The sequence below is a fragment of the Atractosteus spatula genome, assembly GCF_055471065.1.
Source record: "Atractosteus spatula isolate fAtrSpa1 chromosome 10 unlocalized genomic scaffold, fAtrSpa1.hap1 SUPER_10_unloc_13, whole genome shotgun sequence".
Taxonomy (NCBI): domain Eukaryota; kingdom Metazoa; phylum Chordata; class Actinopteri; order Semionotiformes; family Lepisosteidae; genus Atractosteus; species Atractosteus spatula.
This window is the reverse complement of record NW_028296616.1, coordinates 207,952-231,141: the sequence shown is the minus strand read 5'-3', so window position 1 is coordinate 231,141 and position 23,190 is coordinate 207,952. Positions and strand designations below refer to the sequence as shown.

Genomic DNA, 23,190 nt, shown 5'->3' with positions numbered 1-23,190 from the left:
AAAGAGCACTGCAAACACCGTAAACAGTGCAAGACGTGTGATGAAAGAAGTCTTTTCCCCACTTTGTCTAAAGCAGAACACAGCGGAGTCATGCCGAGGGTTGTGAGATCAAGATTTCAGTGGAGCACTGTCGTCTACGTCTTTAGCTACATGAGTTGGACATCCTCTTGTACACGGAAAGCAGATTGAGATCCTCTGACATGAAAAGTGCCAGATAAAAGCCATTTCTCATCCTTTCTCTTAGTGGTGGAGCTATCGCATGTAAATGAGGCTACTTGCAAGGCGAGCAGGCTCGGTGCACACCGAACACAGATGTCTCAGAGCAGTTGAGACGTGTCCAAGTGGCTGTCAAAGGACAGCACTTTGCCGGCGCCGTGGCTTAGTTGGCTAAAGCGCCTGTCTAGTAAACAGGAGATCCTGGGTCCGATTCCCAGCGGTGCCTTTCTTCCTGTCTTACTGTACAGAATTTATCCTTAGGGGCAAATCCCAAGCGCTTTTGGGTTGAGAGGACGTAAGAAGGTTTTTGTTTTGTGCCTTGATGTCAAGCTGAGAAAGCATCTTTAAACACTTTGCTTAGTTTCTCGAGAGACTGCCAAAAAGCAGCTCCCTCCCTTTCGTCTGAAGTCAGCTGAAAGGGGGTCTCGACAGAAGCACCTGGCAGCAGTGGGATGCGAACCCACGCCCCCGAAGAGACGGGAGCCTTAATCCAGCGTCTTAGACTGCTCGGCCACACTACCCACTGTACCCTGTCTCTTTGTCTCATTACTTGCTCGGAGGAAGCCGGGTGGGTTTTGCTCTTGTCGCCCGACTTAGTGGCGTTATGACCGTGGAACTGACTGCACCTGCTTTTTCTGAGATGCTTCCCCTCTCATGGCGAGATCTCGACTTCTTTAACACCTCTGGATAAAGATCTTCTGTGGAGCAGGTTTCAGACCTCTGCGTACAGCACCCTTGATGTCATTTTATTTTTACAGCAGCCGCATCCGGAAAGTTGTGTCTTTTACGTTTTATTTGAACAACAAAACTACATACAATACAAACAAGAGCACATATAACGTATCAAGAAATTATCAGGGGCACATGCTATAATACAATTACACTTTATGAAAAACGATTACACAAGGTAAATATTGATAAGGTCCGCACAGCTTGTTCTTACATTTCGAAAGAGTCCGTAAATACCCCTTTATGTCTATTTTGAACTGTTCAAATGTAGGACTCTTCCCAGACCATTTCACTTTATACCACATTCCTAAACGAGGATGCATCTCCTGTTTTAGAACTATTTTGGCTGTGTGGCTTATACAACACACCCACAGTATTTCTAATGGTGGACTGCAGATCTGTGCTATAGTTCAGTCGAATTCGAAGTATCCAGCAATCGTACTGGATTTGACTGGGATTCTGAAATGTCTCTTGCAAAAGTATTCGGGTTTGCTTGAACCTTTGATAAAAAACGTGATCTGATCTGAAACTACCCAGCTTACAATCTCTGAGGTAGTTGTCACTAAACTCGGACGTGATGTGGCACACATGTGCCGTGTGCCTTTACTTTTGTAAAAAACTGGTATTGGGAAAATTAAAGTCGAAACCCAAAACAGTTACATACTTAAGAGTAAATGCCTCCTAATAGCTAGCAAGCGCTCCTAGTTAGTAAAGTTTTTTGTGTCCCTGCCTGTCACGCGGGAAACTGGGGTTTGATTACCGACGGGGAGACAGCTATTTTTTTTATGATCAGATTCCAATCTTTAATGCTGTGTGTGAGAGTTTACATAACTTTCCTTTTCTCACATTTTCTGACGACTATTCCGAAGGAGCGCCCTGTCAACTCCTAATACTTTTAAAAAAATCTGCCTGCATGTTTGATTATTTTTGTTTTATTTAGAAAAAGTTCAATATTGATCATAACTGAAGAAAATAATGATCAGAAACAAAATGTTGAAGATGCAACTCGATCTTGAATCAGAGCTGGGTGACACGGGCTTTTGTTCTGATATGGTTGTACGAGAAACAGGAGGAATCTCTTCTCTCCTATGGAGCATGAGCTGAATCAGGAATGAGACATGTCATATATCAACGCATGACCTACATCGTAAAACTAAAACTAAATTAAAAACTAACATTAAGTTATCAGAGACATTCATTTATATACAAACAAGAGACAGACAAAGCAATAATTCTACATTAACTTGTCCTGCACTGATCAGACTAATTGAAATGGTCTGATTCAGAGCCTGTGCAGCTTGTGCTAATACAACAACGCCATTATTGAACCCTCAGCACCATACTGACTACTGAGCACAAGTTCAGCTGCTCTCCAGCTTTGTTACGCACGTTTTTTTATTGCAAATGGAGCTGATCTCCAGACAGTACAGTGTTAATTAGTCAGCAGCCTCTACTAGTAATACATCGCCCCTGTCCAAAATCTCTAGGTAAAAAAAACACATTTTATACATTTGTCTGCTTAAAGATATAATCTCTTTAAAAAAGACAAAGGGTTTGTGTGTCAATTGTTTCGATTAATTTCGAACGCAAAGAAAAGTAGTTTTATTCCAAGAAATCACACTTTTGTCGCATCCTCCATACTATACTTCTCTCTTGTAGTAGTAAAGCATTTTGATTTAAACTGAACAATATATTAAATGTTTCTTCTATACACTTACGATTAACATAGGCAGCCTTGAAGGGATTGCGGAAATCAAATATACATCTGGATTCAGAGTGTGCTTTCCAACTTTTGTGTAACATTTTCCTTTGATAGGGCGGAGTTGTTTTTAAAATCTGGATTAAATAAAAAGGAGTGACGTCAGTGTAAAACAGCTTTCCTTCATGGGGAACAACAGTTGTGTTCCATATTTCTAATTATTTTGGTTTCAAGATAGCAATTTAGTATGAAACATAAAAGCCAGCTGCATAAAGCTGTTACACGTCATTTACAATGGTCTTTCAACTAATAGCCCACGCAGGGATCAAACCCCAACTGTTGGTACGAGTTGCGTAAGGCTCTGCAACATGCAGATGAGAAACTAACCTCCGCTTCTTCATTATATACACAGTGAGCTATATATGCGGGCTTACTGCCCCCTACGGGCTCTGTATTTGATTGCGGTACAAGACCGGCCATGGAGAAATGAAGTGAAGAGGGTGTGTTCATTAAAAGGCTCATAGCGTCCCTGGGAGGTCTTAAACCACCACCCTTTTGGTTAACAACCGAGCCACAAAGACTCATGTACAGCTTAACACTTCTCGGTCTCAGTGAAAGTGATACACTCCGTAAAATTTCTGGAGAATCATTTGTCAATTTCCCTACGGGATTAATAAAGTATTATCTATCTATCTTAAAGGAAAATCGCCAACAGTGGCCGATATCTATTGGAGTTATTTTCATTCTATACTGCAATTTCTGAAGGGTACCCTGTGAAAATACGAATTTTGACGAGAAGGGATGGACATATAAGGTCAGCAGGCTTGGGGAATTGGACCTTATGGTGAAGGCTGCGGGCTCAGCATCAGCAGAACCTGATCAGTATCGGTTGACTCCGATATACTTTGACAACTTAACTTCTGGATTTAGAGACATTTACCTTAGTGTCGGTATACTAAGATGTTTTGGTAACGAGGAAGGAGGGACAAAGCAAATTGGCAGAATGTGTGCTATTTTGTTGACTACAAGTCCTCACATGCCAGAGGGTCAATATTAAAAAAAAACGTAACAGTATAATCTCTTGTACTTCACAATTTAACAGTGTCTGTTACATTGTGTCTCACACCTCAGTGTCAGAATTGTGAGACGAGTTTGTAATCAGGAGGGAGGGCCATAGCAATTCAGCAGAAATCGCATTCACCTTTTCCCAATGCATTCTCACATGCCATTTTCTCACATGCCATGCTCAGAGGGTCATATTTTTCAAATGGTATCATAAAATGTCCTGAAGTTCAGGATTTTGACAGTCTGTTATATTGTCTCTCACACATCTGTGTCAGCATTTTTAGACATTTTTATAACCAGGAGGTAGGTTCGATCACCCTCTGCTCATCCTCAGTTAACCATATAGTCTCATATGCCATGTTCTAAATGTCCCATTTAAAACTGCTATATTAAAATTTCTTGTAAAATGCAAGAGTTTGAGACTTTTTATGATCAGAAGGCAAGGTCCTGGAAAATATGCAGAAAGTGCCAGTGAATTTACATTTTGCCTTTGTCTTATTTACTCATGGTATAACATGCCAGTTTGTTTTATTGTGAGTTGTGTTTCTGAAATGTGCTTCATACAAAAATGCAATTTGGACAGTCTCTACTTACATATTCCCGTTTACTGAGGAAATGTACAGTAATACATCCGGATAAGTATTTTTAAAAATGACTATTTAAATGACTCATTTAAAAATGAGCCATCTACAGGCGAAAGACGACATAACATCACAGCAGCAGCATTTAAGATGGAACGAAAAACGCAAAGCAGCAGCTGGCGAATAAGAAGCCAACTTCAGCCTCGTTAATGCAATAGCATTAGGTGAGGTGGAAAAATATTTCTTGCTCTGAATCTTAACATTTTTATAGGAGGTGTTCTAGGACTTCTTGCCTCAGAAAAAAAAACTGCCAGTACATCACTTATTTCTACTCCATCAATAGCAGCAGTGTTATCAGTACTGAGCCCTAAATGTAGGTCCTATCATCATATAAAAAGTCGAAAGTATCGACTGCATTCAACTGATAAAATGTATCTTCTATGAGAGTTATATCTTTATCCAAAATACATCGGAAACAAATTTGCACGTTTTTTGGGGGGGATCCTGAAGAATGAGACTCAAAACTTTTTTTTTCCTTCTTTCCAGGAGGAAGGATTATTCAGATGCAAACATTGTCCCAAAATCAATGTACTCTCCATTGATATTCAAATCCTCAAATTCTTCATCTGAACGTCGATATTGAAATATGATATCGTACAAATTGTGGTTTTCTTTTTAAAGCAAATTTTATGCTTTAAATTAAATAAATTTTATTGATTATGAATGTGCCGGAAATTTTTCAGTACTTTAGAGGGTTCTGCCATTTTAGATGTTATGCTTTTCCTGTCTGATTTATCAAATGTGTCATTTAAATCTCCAGTCATTTCTATATCAGTCTGAACGCCTTGCAGTAAAGATTGCAATTCATCCAAAAATGCCAAGTTTCCCACTGGTGATACATACAAGGAAATGAATGTATATTTTCCCCCCAAATCAACAAATTTAAAATCAAATACCTCCCTCATCTGCAGGTGGAGAGAATAATGTCAGAATAAATACAGGTTTAAAAGTCAGGAGCATCGATAGTCCTATTTTAAAATGACACTAAAATGCTCACAATATATTAAAAAGCTCTGTTAAATGCAAAAATAATAATAAAAAATATTAAAACAAGGTAAAAAGAAATAATACACAGTTATAAAGCTCAGGAATTATCAATGTGAAGTTACAATGGGTTGATTGTGTTTCATGTGATTTAAAAAATAAAATGTTTGCAAAAAATCCACTTACAATATGCTAAAAATGGCAAGAATACTTAACCTTTTACTACCAGTGACATATTTAGCCAATGTCCGCCTGGAATTTCCTCCCCCTTAAACATTTGTTATATCTCTGCAGCAGAACATAGCAGGAGCCTGGTTCAGGTCTTAAATTGAAGCTAACCCCCTTGGCTTTGAGTGTGAATAGTCAAATTTCTTATATTTCTTAATGTGTCCACTCAGCAGACAAACATATGAAAAAAAAACAAAAAAAACAGCTGGCGAACATTTTTTTTTTGGTCTTCAGAGGTCAGATTTTTCAACTATATGCATGTCAAGGGCCTGGGAATGATTTGAAAACCTTGTTCTAGGTGGCTACTAGCTTGGATAAAAAATTGGGACAAATTGATCAATTAGAAAAAATTCTACATCATGTTTTGTGAAGACTGGACCTGGAATGAAATTTCACGCCTATAATAAAAAATCATAAAATATAGAAAATAATAAGAATAAAAACCATTGCAATTGCTATAAAAACCTTAAGACACTGCTAGAGAGCCTTTACCTGCTGTTATGCAATGAAAAAAAACCTCAGAGTTGCCTTCTGGTGTGAAAAAAAGGAGCACTGATAAGAAACTGATAAAAAAACTGATTGATTATCCCTTCTGAGTCAATGATTGACAGCTAAAAATGCAGCCTGAAGTTTCTAGAGGAAGTCTCACCCCCTAAGGGCTCTGAATGGCTGAAAATACAAAGAATGACAGCGGTTTTTACCAATCAAATCGCCTTATTTCTGGCGCTCGTTCTTGAAACATTTATTACGTAATCAGTAACGTTTTCTAGTCTCTAGCTCTTGAGATAAACTAGTCTGGGTTATTTTGGATATATATCATGCTCCAGAATAAGGTAAAAACATGGGATATATATATATATATGCTGGTTTTTGCTTTTGCGGTTTTGTTGGTAAAAATGTATGATATTGACATGCTGGGCTGGCCAGGTGATCGGGTGTTTTTATTGGGATTCTGCTAGTTCATTAATTTATTGGTTTATTGCATAATAGTGTCATGTCTGTGGAAACAAACTTTATGATTTTGTTGTGGTGATATTTGAGAATACGTGCATGTGAGAAAATTTGTGGAGCGGTTTCAAACAAACGTTGTTTATCTCGCGTTTATCTTAAAAATAATAAGTGTCATCTGGGGAGACAGGAGTGGTCCTCGGTGACCGCGATCCGGACTAAGTTAACAGGTGTGTAATTTAAAAAAAAACAAGTTAAAAATAAATGCTAAATGGGTTTAACATTCAGGAATGTAATTGGTCAGATGCTTACGATAAGTGATGCTGGTGTTTCGTGTGATTTAGCGAATTCAAAAAAATATTCATTTTAAAAACGGCAAGAGCTCGTATGAAAAAAAAGTTCGTAAGTATCTTTGTTACAACAGCCGCGCCAGAACTATTCAGATACTGTACATCAGAAAAGTACCTGAACTTGACTGGTTTATATTCAGTTATGTGCATTGGGAACGAAAGGGAGACTTAGATGGATTTTATTAGGGGTTTAGTAATCAGAAAATGTATTTTTACACGTTTATGCCTACGAGCAGAAATAACTTCCTGCTTTCAGCGCTTTTTTTGTTTCTGCTTGTAACCTCGAACAGAGAAACCCAGTACTGACTCACAGAAACACCCCGGAGTTTCTGTGTTTCTGGGATTTAAGAGGGATGTATGCAGCGGTGTTATGAGTCTGGAAGGAGGAGACGCGCATTCCGCACGGGGAGCGTAGAGCAATGAGCCGCACCTGCTGCGCGCTGAGTCCTGTCCTATATAACCGCTGAGCACGGACACACAGAGTCTACAGCCAGTGTTGGAGATTTATGATTTCAATGTTTTTTTTTCCTTTTGAGCAGAAGCTGGGTTTCTTCCTCTAGTTAAAGTTATTGGAGTGGTTACTGTGCTAGACCGTCGGGAATAAAGATAATAGTGCTTTCTTGATACTTCACAAGAGTATACATAATTCACGAGCTGTATTAAAAAAATGAACTGGAAGAAAAGCAATAGGGCTGGAGTTTATAGACTGTGATGCAAATACGAGAGTAGGAGAGGAGGGGACTAGTTCAGGAGCACAACCGGCCCTCTCCTGCCCATTCTCCCACCAGGGTCTGTTGTAACCCAGTGTGAAATTCAGTGAAATTGCAGTTCAGCTTTTGATCACTCAGCTGCTTTGCCCTGGGAATATGGGGCAAATAAAGGAGATAGCAACCAGACTAGAGGGAGAGTTTTTATTCCTAAGGAATGACTTGTTTTACAACAGCAGACAACTTAAAGAAAAAAAAAACCTCTGTTCTGCTGCTCCAGGTTGGTTCCACTGGGAACAAGTGTGGCCAGGAGCTCATGAACAGTAATTAGGGGTTGTTTCCACAAGGGGGGCTGGAGTAAGTTAGATGTCAAGGGCAATAAAACTCATTAGACCTAATTGACCAGTTAAAGTGAGTTGTTCTGCTTTCTGCACAGAAACCAGTGCTCTCTTCTCAATGTGTGGGTGAGTCTGTCAGTGATATAACAGCTAGGCAGGACTGCCACTGTGGTCTATTTCATCACCTGTGACCCCATCTTCCAAAGACAACAGTCCAATCTAGCATAGAGTGTCCCGGACTGCTCGGTCAGTGACAGTGAGAGGTTTATCTTGTCTCTTGTTCCGCCAGAATGTAACAAATAGTGACCCCTTAATGGAGGAAACTTTAGCTTTTGTAGGTAATTATACCACTTGACAATGTTACAGGTGATGGGGGGGAACCCCTAGTGATCCCACAGTCTCGCATAGACAATGGCCAGTCTACACAAACCTCCAGTCAACACAGCCCTGACCCCTGTTATGTCACCCAGGTCTACACTGTGAGACAATGATTATTTAGGAAAATTGTAAGGAATGCATTCCAAAGCAGTCAATGGAAGTATGGAATTAAAATAGTCAAGTCTTGTAAAATAGAGTATATTATCTATTTATTATAACTTTACATTGTGACAAAAACAAATTTCAAGTCCATTATGAGCACACACAGCATATTAAAGATGGGTCTCTGCACTGTAAAGGAATCTCAGTAACTTTAGCTAATAAACCTGAAATGTCATTTCTTTTACTGCTTGTTCTTTAAGGTACTAACTCATTGACATTATGTAGATTAAAATAAGACTATTCACAAAGAAAAAGCATTTATCACAAATGTATCATGCCAAATAAACTCTAGTAATCAAGAGCAATTAAGAAAAGGAAACAAAACCATCTTTTGAGGATGCCAGATAGAAATGTAAACACACACTCACACGTGGAGCCAATCTTACCAGAAATCAATTAACACACCAATGATCTTGGACTGATGTCTGAAAACCAGAGCAAACAGTACAATATTAAGGTACTAAAGCTATTAGTAGAACAGATCTAGCTTCTCAACATAATACTTATGTCTGAACTTCATTGAATAGTGACACTTCAATCTTTCATATTCAATATTTTTCACAAAATCAACAGCTGAGAACAGACCGCCATATACCTTTATCCAGTGGTTTTCAGAGCAGAGACATCCGTGTGGGCAAGAGTTCTTTCCCTGAGGTCCACTGCACGTCAGCTAGCCACGTTCTGACTGGGTCGTGTGTACTCCTGGGAACGTCGCCTGTAATGGATATTGGGGACTTTGTACAAATTAATAATGTGAGCATATTAATATGATTTGTGTTGAAGCCAAACATAGACAATCACTGTTAAAACTTGAATTCAACCTCCAGTGTCTGCTTTTGAAATGCTGATCATCACCCGTCTTCTGGCTTCTAGATGCACGTGTTAATGGATATTCCTTGTCTTCTTTTTTTTCCCCCCATATGCTCTTCTCTGTATCATTAAGTACTTCTGGGTCATTTCATGTACCTCGTGGCACCTTGGCTGGTGGTGAATGGCAGGCAGCTGCTCTAAAAATAACATGCCTATTAATATGATGTTGAAGACAAAACCAAAACAATACAACTTTGTTTTGCACTTTACAATTTATCACAAGCTTGTCATATTTACAGTCATCAACTGATTTAGGCTGCTGTTCCTGTGAAAAATGTCCTTTGTTTAAGAAAGATTCAATTTAAAATCTTTAGGTTTTAAATATAAACCACTGGCAATATGGTAATCACTTTTACAACTTTTAAGAAGTTGCAAGATAGCTCTACAACTATGTTGTCCTTAACCTATTCAGAAACTACCACTAATATTGTAAGAAATTGTTCTCTAGACTCTAGATCTTGTGGGCTCTGTTCTCGATGAATTGGAAAGGTGTCGTTCATGAAGTCCAGTACTCTGTCGATCTCTCTCTTACCAAGAGACTACCCATCTAACGCTGCAGGAAACTCCAGTGCCTGGTCTGGGAATGCTGGGCTATTCAGATTCTGTCAATAAATTTCAAGAATGGTTCACCTTTTTGTTTACACTGTGGCATTTCTTTGCAGTAACAATTGAGTGGGATAGTTATCTGCCTTCTATACTCTTCTGAAAATCATGTATCTTTTTAGCACTCCTATATCCCTTCCTTATATCCTTGCTGATGAGAATGAGAAATGCTATTTTCAAGACATTAACACGAATATAATTTTTACATTAATTCCAAAGTACAAGAAAATGAATATCTGCAAAATATGCATTTTAATATACTTACTTAGTTTCTTTTTTGGAAATGGTCAGTGAACCAACCACTCCAGAGCTTGTCCTTCACCTTGAAATTATTTCCTGGAAATGCTGTAATCACAGAGGAGCTCTTCTCCCCTCAACAATGTCCCTTTTTGTCACAGACAGAATTATGACAGGCTGTTCGTTGATTATAAATGACTTTCTTACAGCCCTTACATTGTCTTTTCTCTTTGATGGATTTATCCATCTTCCGATTTGCCTCCTTATCCGGGAGGCAGGCTCAGTGCTTTTCACGAGCATCAATGCACAGTTTTTGTGCAGGTTCATCTGAAAAGAAAAGACATCTCATGTCTCCCTCTGTCATCTGTGAGCTTCAGCAGTTGTCTTTGTGATGACCTTGCCGTTGTAATCACACACCACCTCTCCCTTCTGGAAACACCTGGAAGTCACAAACTTCTTCCCCTTCACAGGATCGTCAGTGATGCTCAGGCCTCCCCAGATTTGATACTTTATCAACTTTTTAATTTGCATGCCATTTGGTGGCAGTCCTGTGTTGGGCTTCCACTTCTCAAGCACTGTTGATACATTGGCTGACCAGTCCATCTTCTCCATCTCCTTTCACAGCTGCTGACCTGGGCAGTACAGCACAGTTTAGTGAAGTAAAGATGAAACGGCTGATAAAACACAAATAAAATGCAATTAAGGTACATTCCAGATTTTCTTAAATACTGTACATGATTGGAGCTATGCAGGTGGAGGTCTTTTGTTCGGTATTAACATGGATTTTAATTGGCTTCTATGAAAATTGGCCATGGTGTGAGTGAGTCCTGTGATGGACTGGTGTCACATTATGGGTGATACAGTACTTTGCATCCACTGCTTGCCAGGATGGTTCCAGTTCTACCACAACCCTGAATTGAGTGGATGGGTATATCAATGTAGCCATCAACTTGCATGTTCCTCTTCTTCACTCAATGCAAAGGAAGCCAGCTGTTGTTTGAGGTTTTGTGCTCTTTAACAGGAATTATGACCATTTTTGTGCCCACTTGTTGAAACAACACTTTCTTTGCACCCATTCCTCAACCTGTAATAGCGAGAAAATAAAAATGAATACACCAAACTGTAAAAATCCCATCTATGTAATTTCTTACTTTTGTTGTATGAAAGTATTCTTACTGTCATGTTCTTTACCACCCCTGGGTGCTACAGGTGCTTCAGCTGGAGAAAGGCCTGCAGGTAATACAGTACAAGAAGCTGCTCAGGCAAGGTGATGTCTTGCCCAGTCTGTGCAACACATCTCTCTTTGCAACCATCAGCACCTTCCAGCAATCGTTCGTACTTGGTTCTGGACTCTGCAACTGTCTATATCTGTGGGAGAAATTAATACTCATCAACTTTTTTTGTATTCAGATTAAAAGTACAACTGAAAGAAGTTTTAAAATGAAAATGACCTATTTTTAGTAATATCTTGGCAACATTCTTACTGTTCTTCTTCTGAATATCCTTTAGGATACTTTGGAAGTTGATGATGAGGTTAGCCAGGCTGGGATCCTCTACTTTCACACTGATATCATTTAGGATGTAGCCCGGAAAATGGTTTATGTTCTTAATATAATTAGCAATGATTTGGTGAGACAGTCCAGTGGTCTTCATTTGGTTACAATAATTGTTGTTTTGGATAGGCCCTTTACAAAGTTTAAGGAAGATGCAGATGGATCCATAAAAAGAGGAATCTGGAAACATTTTCTACCTGACAAATGTAGAGTCACTATGTTTATGGCTGAGATTTCACATGGGTGAATTTTAAGCTAAGGAGTAAAAACATGTGCTATGGAAATATCACTGCTCAATTTTAAATGCCTTTAAAAATAAATACCTCCTGAGAGCAATCTGCCACTCCAAGATCCTTGGTAAGGTCCTGTTTAAACCCAGCCAGGTGAGGAGCATCCAGGGAGTGCGTTCTGTCCAGTCCAGCCTGGGTCACCGTCTTCCTGAGAGCCTGCTGATGGCTTTTAAGAACTGGGGGGACAGTAGGAATACAAAATACACATTTAAACATTTTTACTTCTAAGACAAACTAGAATACAAGTATAAAACAAAATATACATTTGGAAAAAATAGAAAGTTCTCCAGAACTCACATGTCTCTGGCATCTCTTCCTCCTGGACAGCAGCCTCTTGCTCAGGGCTTCTGGACCACTGGTATATCATTTTAACATACCCTTACATAAAGGTAAAGGTTAGAAATGAAACAGAAGAAGCCTTATAAATTATAAATATCTTACCTTGCTGATGTGTCTTCAGGATTCCACATAAAACAGTCCATGGACTCCGCCAGTCTCACATTCTCACCACACATGAGCCCTATGCTCTTGCAATCCCCGACCTGCCCATTCCTCAGGTGATTCAACAGGTCCTTCCTGGCCTGGAGAAGGAACTTGCTGATCTCCTCTGCTGAGGCTCATTTCATACACACCCTCTTTAGGTGAAGAGGAAACTGGTCAAATGTCTTCAGGCAGGTCTTGCACACCAGAGGAATCCTCATGGGTCTCTTTTGAAAATAAATAACTTTTGTGTAAAGGAACAAGTCAAGACTGTTTCAGTTTCTTAACCGAGCCTTAATTTTCTCTCCAATAGCTTCACCATATTGTTTATTGTATTTTTATCAGAATTATACCTTGCTCTAAAATAATGACTTTATAAAACAACTCAACTCTTACTTGGTCTTGTTCGCAGTCTTTCCAGTAGAAGTCGTTGTAGAATTTAAAAACTGCTGTGATAATTTGATCTGCCAGAGTGTCCTTCCCTAACCCAGTATTGATAGCTTGTGTACTGTAGGGTCCAAAGGTGGTGTTCTGCAATTTCCTCCCATAATGTTTCTTTGATCAGTTGGAAGCAAGTGTGAAAGCTTCCTCCCAGTGGGGAAGCTCAAGATCCTCTAGTTGTATGACAGATTTTCTTCGTAATGCTCTTCGAGGATCTGCAGTGTGGTGTGAAGCCAATTTTTGGCATTGCTTACCAGCTTCAAATATGTGAGTTTGGGTGGCTTGGAAGGTTTTATGAATTCCTCTGTCTTCCGTCGTAGGCTGGCGGGTGCTCGGTTCTCCCGTCCAATAAAACTGCTGTGTTTTGTAAATGGTGGACTGTTTGGATCATTTTGTAGATGATCCTGGTTCCTTGTTGGAAGGTATCCTGTCTGTTTGACATGTTTGTTGTGTAGGCAGTGTGGAGGGTGACCGTACGGTTGCGTGCGTTGTCAACTTTGGATTGATCCATACTTACCATTTAAATGCCTAAAGCTTCGTTGACACCGTTAGGTTTCCACTGTTAGGCAGCTTTACCTCTGTAGAATCTGTGGCTCCATAGGAAGACAATCTTCCCTTTCTGTGTGTCGCTATGTTTCTGCCTGGGTCTTCTTCAGGCATTGTTCTGGAACACTGTGTCCATGCTGGCCTGTTTTTATCCTGTTTTGTAAGGGGCAGTGTGTTGTAGTTCCTCCTAGGGGGCTAGATTGTATCCTATGGTCTGTGTTCCTTCTGTACGTTTCTGTATGAGTAGGTGCAGTTTCAGTTGGTGAATGGGTTTCTGCTTACCCTGGTGGGGATTATGCATGGACCATTAACATCTCAATAGGCAATCAGGGTCTTTTGTTTTCCTCCCTAGTAGGACTGTGCAAGCTGTGCGAGTTTCCATAGCTGATTGGTTTCAGTTATTCTTCTGTTTGTTGCGTGTTAGTATGGTGAAGAGTTCCAGTCCCTGTAGGATCTGGCTAGTTAGGAGAGGGGAACAAAGCTCCTTCTCCCAGATTTTATCCGAGAGGGGACCATCTGGGACAAGGAGAGCACTCTCCTTCCAACGACTAAAACCCTCCCGGTTTTTCTGATGTTCAGGTCTTGTGTAAAGATAGTATAAAGTCTTTTGATCCACTCCCTTTCCTTTTTCTTTCTTTCTATCTCTGTCCAGTTGGGGTTGCTTTCCAGTCCCGTGGTTCCTGATGTACCTGTGTTGTGTCAGCTGGGTTCGGATGGAGTTACCCGTTCCCCCCCACATAGGTCACCCCGCACTTTTTGCACTAGATGCTGTAGATGGCGTTATTGATGTTTTCTGAGAGTGCCCTTTGCAACTGGAAGATTTCTTTAGTTTCTTTGTTTTGGATCGTTGTTTTCTGTTAATAAATGTTTGGCTCTTGGTGTATATGATCTGTTGTGTACAGGTTTTAGCTTGCTTTGGACTAATTAATGCTGAAGGTTTTTGTTTTTTTCTGTGTGCAGATATGATTTTGTGCTCCCTTCGTATGTTTGTGTTTTCTAATATCATGGTTTTTGGTTGGTTTTTATGCTGAGTTGAGAATATGATGTGTTGAGGGGTATTTTTCTGTCATCTGGAGTTTTTCTATTTAGAAATGTTTGTGCCACATTTTTGAGGAAACTTTGTGTGTATCTTCTCTGGCATAAAGCTTGGAAGAGTGTGTATTTGGCTTCCTCAAAGTCTTGTTGTGTACAGATTTTGTGGAAGTGTAGGAGTTGTGATTTTACCAGTCCTTTTAAAGTATGTTTTGGGTGGAAGCTATCCTTGTGCAGTAAGCCGTGTGAATGTGTCTTTAAAAAATACCTTGATGTCCAGTTTGTCTGTGTTGTTGAAGGAAGAAACCTTGTATGTGGTGGTGTCTAGGAAGTCTATCAGGCTACCATGCTTGGTGTATTTGAGTTTAATGGACCGGTGGTGTGTGTTGAGGCTGTTAATGATTTCTTGTAAGGCTTGATATGTGCTGCCTATATGTTTATTTTTTATATCTTTGCCCTGGGATGGACTGGTGTCCTTTCCAGGGTGTAGCCTGCCATGTGTCTATTTCTTGCCACGTTTTAAAGTGGAGTTACAATCCTACTATTTTTACAGTTTTAAATTGACATTTACAAATGTAAAGGAACAAGTAATAGGTTTATTCCATGCTGAAAAAAAGAAGAAAGAGAACACAACGTTTCGGCCGTGGAGCCTTCTTCAGGTGTGAGAGAGACAGGGCAGTGGGCAAAGGTAAAGTAGCGGGAGAACAAAGGTTGGGAGGGAGGAGGAGTGAGAGGCGGGAGCAGGGGACAGAAAGAGAGGCCAATCAAGAGGTGTGAAGTCAGAATGGGTGCAGAGAGGTGTGAAATGAAACTTCCAATGAATGGAGAAAGTTTAAAAGAACAGTAGTCTGTCGTTAAGGGAAGGGAGAAGGTGTGATCCTAGCTGCAGAATAATTTTAGTTTCGGTGGTCTTTCTGATGTATGAGTTTGGAAAACCGTCTTTGAGAACACAGACGGAGAGATTAGAGTGGTCGTGGCCGTCAGAGGTGAAATTTACAAATGTATATTGAAGCAGCTACCCACCTGAACTACACTATGTCAGCATGTGTAGTCTGCAAAGGAACAAGTTATAGGTTTATTCCATACTGAAAAGAGAAGAGAGAAAACTCAATGTTTCGGCTGTGAAGCCTTCTTCAGGTGTGAGAAAGACGGGGCAGATTACAAAGATTAAATGGCACAGAAGAACAAAAGCTGGGAGAGGGGAGGAGGCAGGAGCAGCAGAGAGGCCACTCAGGAAGTGCTAAATGGAGAGAGGTGAAGAAAGGTGTGAAGTCAAAACCTGCAAGAGAATAGAGAAGATTATTTTAAAATAAATCAGTCATTGAGAGATCCTGGCTATTTGAGGTGAAAAGAAAAACTATGGGCTTGGAGAAATCTTTAACCTTCCCAGCCCTAATATGTTCTCTGAAGTGTTCTCCTGGTCTCCTTTCGGTTTCCCAAATGTAGATAGCTGGGCATTTTTTGCAAGAGATACAGTAAATGAGATAGAGGATGTTGTCAGGGTTATCCGGAATTGTCCTGTGATGCCCTGAATGTCGGTAGATATGTATTTGCAAGTGATGCAGCGAGTGCTATTGCAGGGGAAGGTGCTGAGTGCGAGGGAGCTGTGAACAAGAAGCTTATGTGGTGGTCAGCGATAAGAGATGATTGGGCGGTCGGAAAAAAGAGTACCAATGGAGGGATCGTCCTGTAAAATGTAGTCATTGTTAATGATGGTCCTGGGGATAGAAATTGGGTTAGGGTGGTAGGGAAGCACCGAGGGAATGCAGTTGTGAGACTGGGAGTTCCTGATTGAGTTGATGATCCGAGGGCTGTTTTTGGCCTGGGAGTAGAATAAAGCGACACCTTTCATCAATCATTTTGACAGGTACCACGCCCCCTTTTTCAGCCAATGGGAGGCCGCCATGGGCAGATGTCCTGCCCCCTTATCGGCCAATGGTGCAATGTTATGGGTGGATGTCCCGCCCCCTCCAGAGCCAATGGTGTGTCATAATGAGTGTTGTTGTCCCGCCTTCCACCCTGAGCAGCCCCAGGCCTCAGGGTCCAAATGCCCACCACCGCATCCCCTTCGATTTATAAATAAGTGTGTGAAAGCGCGTATTAGCGATGAGGGATGGAAGGTGATAATGTCTGCTGCAGGTTTGAATGCAATCTATTATAACCCTAGGGAATCGGCGGTGTGGGAAGTCTGGTGAGGGCCGCGAGTTTCCGGGATGTGAGCACACACACACACACACACACACACACACACACACACACTGACTGACTGACTGACTGACTGACTGACTGAGTAAAGTGTCACAGAAAGAACTCGCAGGACAAATAGCATGTGAAATGTGAACCACTTTATTTCATCAGTAGGTTTTAAATTACAGAAACATCCCAGTATACACTTTTAAACTTTTCACACACATTACAGACTACTGCTTGCAATCGCCAATTAAATGTTGGTGCAGAAAATTTGTTGTAGCTATCGCCCCAACATTGTTCAGAAACTCAGCAGCATCTGAAAAAGCATTCATAACGCCCTTTCTCTCGCCATTTCTATAGCCGTGAACACCGAACTGGGCGACCCTAACAGAGCAAATAAATTAGCCTGAGTGATCAGAGGGACGGTGTTACCACAGGTTCTATGTAAAATACGTTGTATTTTGGAATACACACCGCTGAATCCGCCAGGCTTCAGTTTCTGATCTGAAAACATCAGAATCGCAGTAATTTCACTCATGTTCTTTACATGCACATCTATCTCTTTAACAAATTCAAGGACATTAGTATTCAGTTAATTGATTTTCATTTCAAGCTTTGCAGAAAGAAGAGTGTAAAGCACTTTTTGTAAGAATTCTTACGTATACATTCGAAATTTTTCATTCTTCTCACGATGGCACACCTGTGTCTATAAAACAGAGTGAAAGCTCTATTCACATTGCGAGTATTTCACAGCCCTGGTTTTACATAGATCTTTTTTCTTTTCTGTAAAAATAAGTATAAATAAGTATAAAATAAGTTTTGCAACGCACCAAAAGTCACGTGTAGTATTTTTCCATCTAATTTTACAAGTAAGGAGCGTACATACTCATATGGCGAGCGGTCGTCAATTATTTTTCTCAGCAAGTGCTTTATACTCCGCTCAGTATCATCTGTAAAAGTATAGGCACCCAGGCCACTGGCGATGTACAGAACAGCCGATAAAATTCGGGCTAAACTGAGACGCTTATAAATTTCTAATGCGGCAAACAACACATCTTTGTACTGTAACATGACCAGGGGAAGGGTCATTCATAACAGGTATTTTCAGAATGACCTACTTAAAATACTAGATATGGACCTTAGCAAAATGGCTGCCAAAAAGAATCAGCTGACCGGTAAATGGAAAGGGTCTACCCTGAGAAACAATGAGACACAGCTGAGCCGCATCAGGAACCGAAATATAAGTGCCCTGGAGGCAGTGAACAGGGCGGAAGCCGATAAGGTGAATGCGGTTTGGAGGAAAAGAGAGGAAAGAGGTGTATGTTAAAGATCGGGCTAAAGAATAACGGACTACTGAAAGGAGAAAAGGTTTATGGTTTTTGGATTACGGACACTGGATAAGGATACATCGCGGATTGGCTTTATTACGGACTTTTGGAACTCGGATCGGATCAGGATTAAGGAAACGGATTACGGACTGTATTTGGAAGATAGTTGGAGGAAGAAACGCCACGAAACTCAGGAAAGAAAAGTGTGGTGTGAGTACTACTTTCATTTACATAAACTTTCCCCCGGAGACACCACAGTACCCATCCGCGCACCCGACAACCAGGCATGTGTGACCCCGTTGACCTGGATGATTAATCAAACAGGCCGCGCATTCATCAACCACAACCCCCTTTAAACAATGGTTGAAGGTGCAACATACCACCGACTTTACAATCTGATCCATAGCATCGGGCTCATTAGAGCCATCGTTAGCTAAACTAGGTTGAACATCATCATTAATCACATTTTGGCGAACACACATGAACAGACACGAAACATTCAAGCTTGATGGTAGTTTGAAGATTGATGCGTCGACCTCTTCGTTATTCTATTAAAGGAAAAAAGAAAAGGAAGGCTTAACAAAATAAATAGGCATGCTTTTTACCTAAAATATTTAAATTGTAATGCCTCTTTTGTGTTAGAGTTCTTCGTTTGCTTCAAACTTGTTGTGGTTTAATATTTACCATTTGTAGCAACTCTTCATCAGTCGTTGACAGACCCCCAACACCTGAATCACCATCAGAGTTCACATGACAGCCACTGTCACACACCACTGAGTGCTGGGTCAGCTTTTGCTAAAAAGAAGACAAAGTGTTGAAAACGAAATACGCTAAACGCAGATTGAAACGACAATTCTACTATCAGAAAAAATATTTTAGCAACCTACTTCTTTAGTTTGCAAAGCAGAGGAATCCGATGATTCACTACTCAAAGAAGCCAACTTCGCAGCAGTCAAAATCGGGGCCTGACAGCTCAGGTGTCACACTTCAAAACCGGCAAGTCGGCTAATTTAAGCATAAACTCCAAATTTGTAACCATGCCTACATAGCTCAAGACATTTTTCAAATGGTTGTGATGTTTTAGAACACCCCACCATATCCCCCCGCCCCAAAATCACACGTGTTTTATCGAGAGTGAAAAGTAATCACGTTGAATTAAAATATGTAAGCTTATTTCAATGACAAATTCTCAACAACTTTTCAAAAGTTTGAAATGATTTTCCACGTACCGTGAACGTAAAGTCTTTAAACCTTAAAAATATTAACATGCAACCCAAGCCTCAAATGATGTGTGTTTCTCTAGAAAATAAATTACATTGAATCAAAAAATGTAAAACTTATTTTATCTTTTGAGAAGAGCGTTGTAGGGCAGGTCTTTATATTTTAGTGGATAGGTCATAAAAGTGTTTAAATAATTGAATAAGACACATTTAGCAGTGATAAATTATAAGCACGAGCAAAAATTGATATTTATAACGCTTATAGATTTTAACAATATAACAGACTTTACTAAAATGTTTACTTTTAAATTAAATATTACATCACAACATGTCCACACCCAGGCACCTGCCGTTAAAGGTTATGGGATGTAGAGATACAGTATATAAGGTTCATGATGAGAATAAAAAACGCTCATGCTAATACACAAGCACCTGTGTCTCACCAAAGCTGACAAATAAAAAGCCAAAAAGCCGCACTGCACGTGTGAAAAGGAGAATGAGCGAGTGAGCGAAGATAGGGTGCCTCCTGCAATTAAAGGCTTACAGCACCTGGTATTCCCAGGCGGTCTCCCATCCAAGTACTAACCAGGCCCATCCCTGTTTAGCTTCCCAGATCAGACAAGATCAGGCGTGCTCAAGGGGGTGTGGCCGTCAATTCTGAAAAACGCGACTCCCCGAACGCCAGCCGAACAAGTCTCCACAGCCGAAGCGCTGTGTCTCTTTTCAGCTGGCGATAAACCTTTCCTCGATCCTTTGCGGACTTGTAAAACTGTTCATGATCAGAATAAAAAACGCTCACGCTAATACACAAGCACCCGTGTCTCGCCAAAGCTGACAAATAAACAGACGGAAAAGCCGCACTGCTCGTGTGAACAGGGGAATGAGTGAGCGAGCGGGGATAGGGCGCCTCCTGTGCTTAAAAGCTTACAGCACCTGGTATTTCCAGGCGGTCTCCCATCCAAGTACTAACCAGGCCCATCCCTGTTTAGCTTCCGAAATCAGACAAGATCAGGCGTGCTCAAGGGGGTGTGGCCGTAAGCCAGCGCAAGGCTCGCTGGCACCCTTCTTATAGAGAGGACAGCTCCGTCACCTCTTTTACGACGCTGCTTTTTTTCCCTTGCGTTTTTCTCTTCTTCCCACGTTCTCTCTCTTCACTGCCTTCGTCCCTGCTCTATTTCACTTCAGCCTTTCACTCTTGCTTCCTTCCAATGAGGACGGAGCTGCGGGAGAAAGGGCGCTATAGAGGATCGCTGTGGAGAGCTGCTGCTTTGCTTTGACATCTGAGCTCTGTGGAAAACGATCTCAATACAATTCTGAAAAACGCGACTCCCCGAACGCCAGCCGAACAAGTCTCCACAGCCGAAGCGCTGTGTCTCTTTTCAGCTGGCGATAAACCTTTCCTCGATCCTTTGCGGACTTGTAAAACTGTTCATGATCAGAATAAAAAACGCTCACGCTAATACACAAGCACCCGTGTCTCGCCAAAGCTGACAAATAAACAGACGGAAAAGCCGCACTGCTCGTGTGAACAGGGGAATGAGTGAGCGAGCGGGGATAGGGCGCCTCCTGTGCTTAAAAGCTTACAGCACCTGGTATTTCCAGGCGGTCTCCCATCCAAGTACTAACCAGGCCCATCCCTGTTTAGCTTCCGAAATCAGACAAGATCAGGCGTGCTCAAGGGTGTGTGGCCGTAAGCCAGCGCAAGGCTCGCTGGCACCCTTCTTATAGAGAGGACAGCTCCGTCACCTCTTTTACGACGCTGCTTTTTTTCCCTTGCGTTTTTCTCTTCTTCCCACGTTCTCTCTCTTCACTGCCTTCGTCCCCGCTCTATTTCACTTCAGCCTTTCACTTGAAGCTGCAATGGTTGTTAATAAGACAGAATTAAGTGTTGCTGTGCTTTTTCTAATGAGGCCCCATCTCTCTGTTCATCTCTGTGGTGCAGCCACAGAGAAACTATTCATGCAGGCTCATTTAAAGATGTTTTCTTTTGATAAGGGACAGCTCCCAAATGGGGATGCACTTAGCTAAGCTTAGCTATCATGATCAATGGTCATCCATTGGCGCCTATCTGTCTGGGGTGTGCCAGATGGACATCTGGACTGCATTCCTGTGTGTCAGGAGTAAGTGTGTGTCAGGAGTAAGTGACTCACATCTCAACTTGATCAACCAATCAGGGACTGGTAGGGCCGAGTAACCCACGTGGGACTCTGATGCCCATGGAACTTTCAGCCAATGAACGAGCTGAAGTTCCTCCAGGTAAAAACAGGCAACACAGAGGGCCTGAGAGACTATTTCCTGGACTTTTCTAAAGGGAATTCAAAGGAGAATTCCAGGGCAGGACGGCCCAGGACCAAAAGGCTCCCAAGGGCAGGACATTCTCGCAGCGCGCCTCCTGACCATCCTAAGACTCAGCCCGGACAACCACGGAAGGGCCAGTGTGTCCGAGTGCCAGAACTTTCTTTTGTTCTAAGAGTCTAGAGCGGAGGTTGCCAGAGAGTAACCAGAGGATCCACCTGAGGTAAGCACCAGCAGCAAGCCTTGTGAACAGGTCGGAACTGTGGACAGCTGAATCACTATTCAGAACTAGCGCTTCATCAGGAATGAACCGGTCCTCTTCCTGACTTGCTGGGACCCACAGTCATCTTTTCTCCTGTGCACAAACTTTGCTAGTTAAAGCCAACACTAACTAGCCGGTCAGTGATCATCTGCAGCACAGCACAGCCTGGCACGGAGCCAGAGAGCCCGCAGGAGATCTGAATCCCCAGAGATTGGATGAGTATTCAACTTCAATGCATTACAGCTTGAGAATTCAATTGTTATCCCAACCAGTTGATATCAATTTAATTCCTAAGAGTTATGTACTTGTTTTCAGTATCTAATGTTGAAGTTGTAACCAAGTTCACTTTATGAAACGATCTAAATGAATGATATACTGAACGTATGTCCTCTTGACATATGTAACTCTTTGTAACTGATTGTATATATACCTTTTGTATTCTGATAACCCTCTCGATAAGATCTGTTAGGTTTATATGCATATTTTATGTATTAATAAATGTATCCTCGTGTATTAGTACCCGTGGGTGTGTGCGTTGTTTGAGTTATATCGCATGGTTGGATTCTAAGGCCATCAAAAGAATCATTTTGTGATTTACGGCTACAATTAATAAATGTCCCCGTACATGCCCAAACCCTACAGAACTGGTGCCTTCAGAGAGCACACTACATTTATTGGCATCCCTGGACTCATTTCAGTCATACCTGGGCTATGGTAAGACTAAAATGAGTCAACCAAGCGGAATAATTCAATATAAAACGCCGCGGGTTTCATACGCGACAATACAGTGTGCTGAAAGCCGAAAGGAAAAAAGTTCCCCTTGCTCTTTAAGCAGTGCTTGATTGTTTTGTGATCTTTTGCGATCTACCGGGTTGATTGCATACTTGATCTTGTGGTTTTCTGTGGTAGAACTGTGATTTCGTACTTAAAAGTAATACTCTTTAAGTTTAACGATGGTTGCTAAAAGGTCTGAATTCGAGTCGCTATTAAGCACTCTCTCTAGCAGCGACAGGTCTGACCACGATCTCCGTCATATCTCCGTCAGCGGAGAAGCTAGGAGAATAAACCTCCATTCTCTGAGAGAGCTAGCGAAGGACATGGAGAGATTTGACCTGCAGTGTCAGAGAATAATATCGAGAGTTATATTCAAGACCTCAGGTATACCCTGCAGTACCTGCCAAACGCCACAGAACAGGAGAAAGTGTTTCTGGTCAGGAAAACTAGCAGCAGAGCTGTACATGAGTGGATGGCTAGGCAGATGAAGAACGTCTGTGATGACTTTGAAGAGCTGTGTCAAGCACTTATCCGAGAATACAGTGCGTTTATTGACCCGACTGCCGCGATAGCCGCCGCCCTTAACATTAAGCACGAGAGAGCATAGTCCCCTCGCGAATATTA

The 23,190-nt window shown here is 41.3% G+C and overlaps 3 pseudogenes; all 3 read right to left on the bottom strand.

Annotated features, from left to right (window-relative positions):
• Positions 1-19,772: 19,772 nt before the first annotated feature.
• LOC148812930 (5S ribosomal RNA) lies at positions 19,773-19,891 on the bottom strand (annotated as a pseudogene).
• A 265-nt stretch (positions 19,892-20,156) lies between these two features.
• On the bottom strand, positions 20,157-20,275 carry LOC148812929 (5S ribosomal RNA; annotated as a pseudogene).
• A 537-nt stretch (positions 20,276-20,812) lies between these two features.
• Positions 20,813-20,931, bottom strand: LOC148812928 (5S ribosomal RNA; annotated as a pseudogene).
• Positions 20,932-23,190: the final 2,259 nt, after the last annotated feature.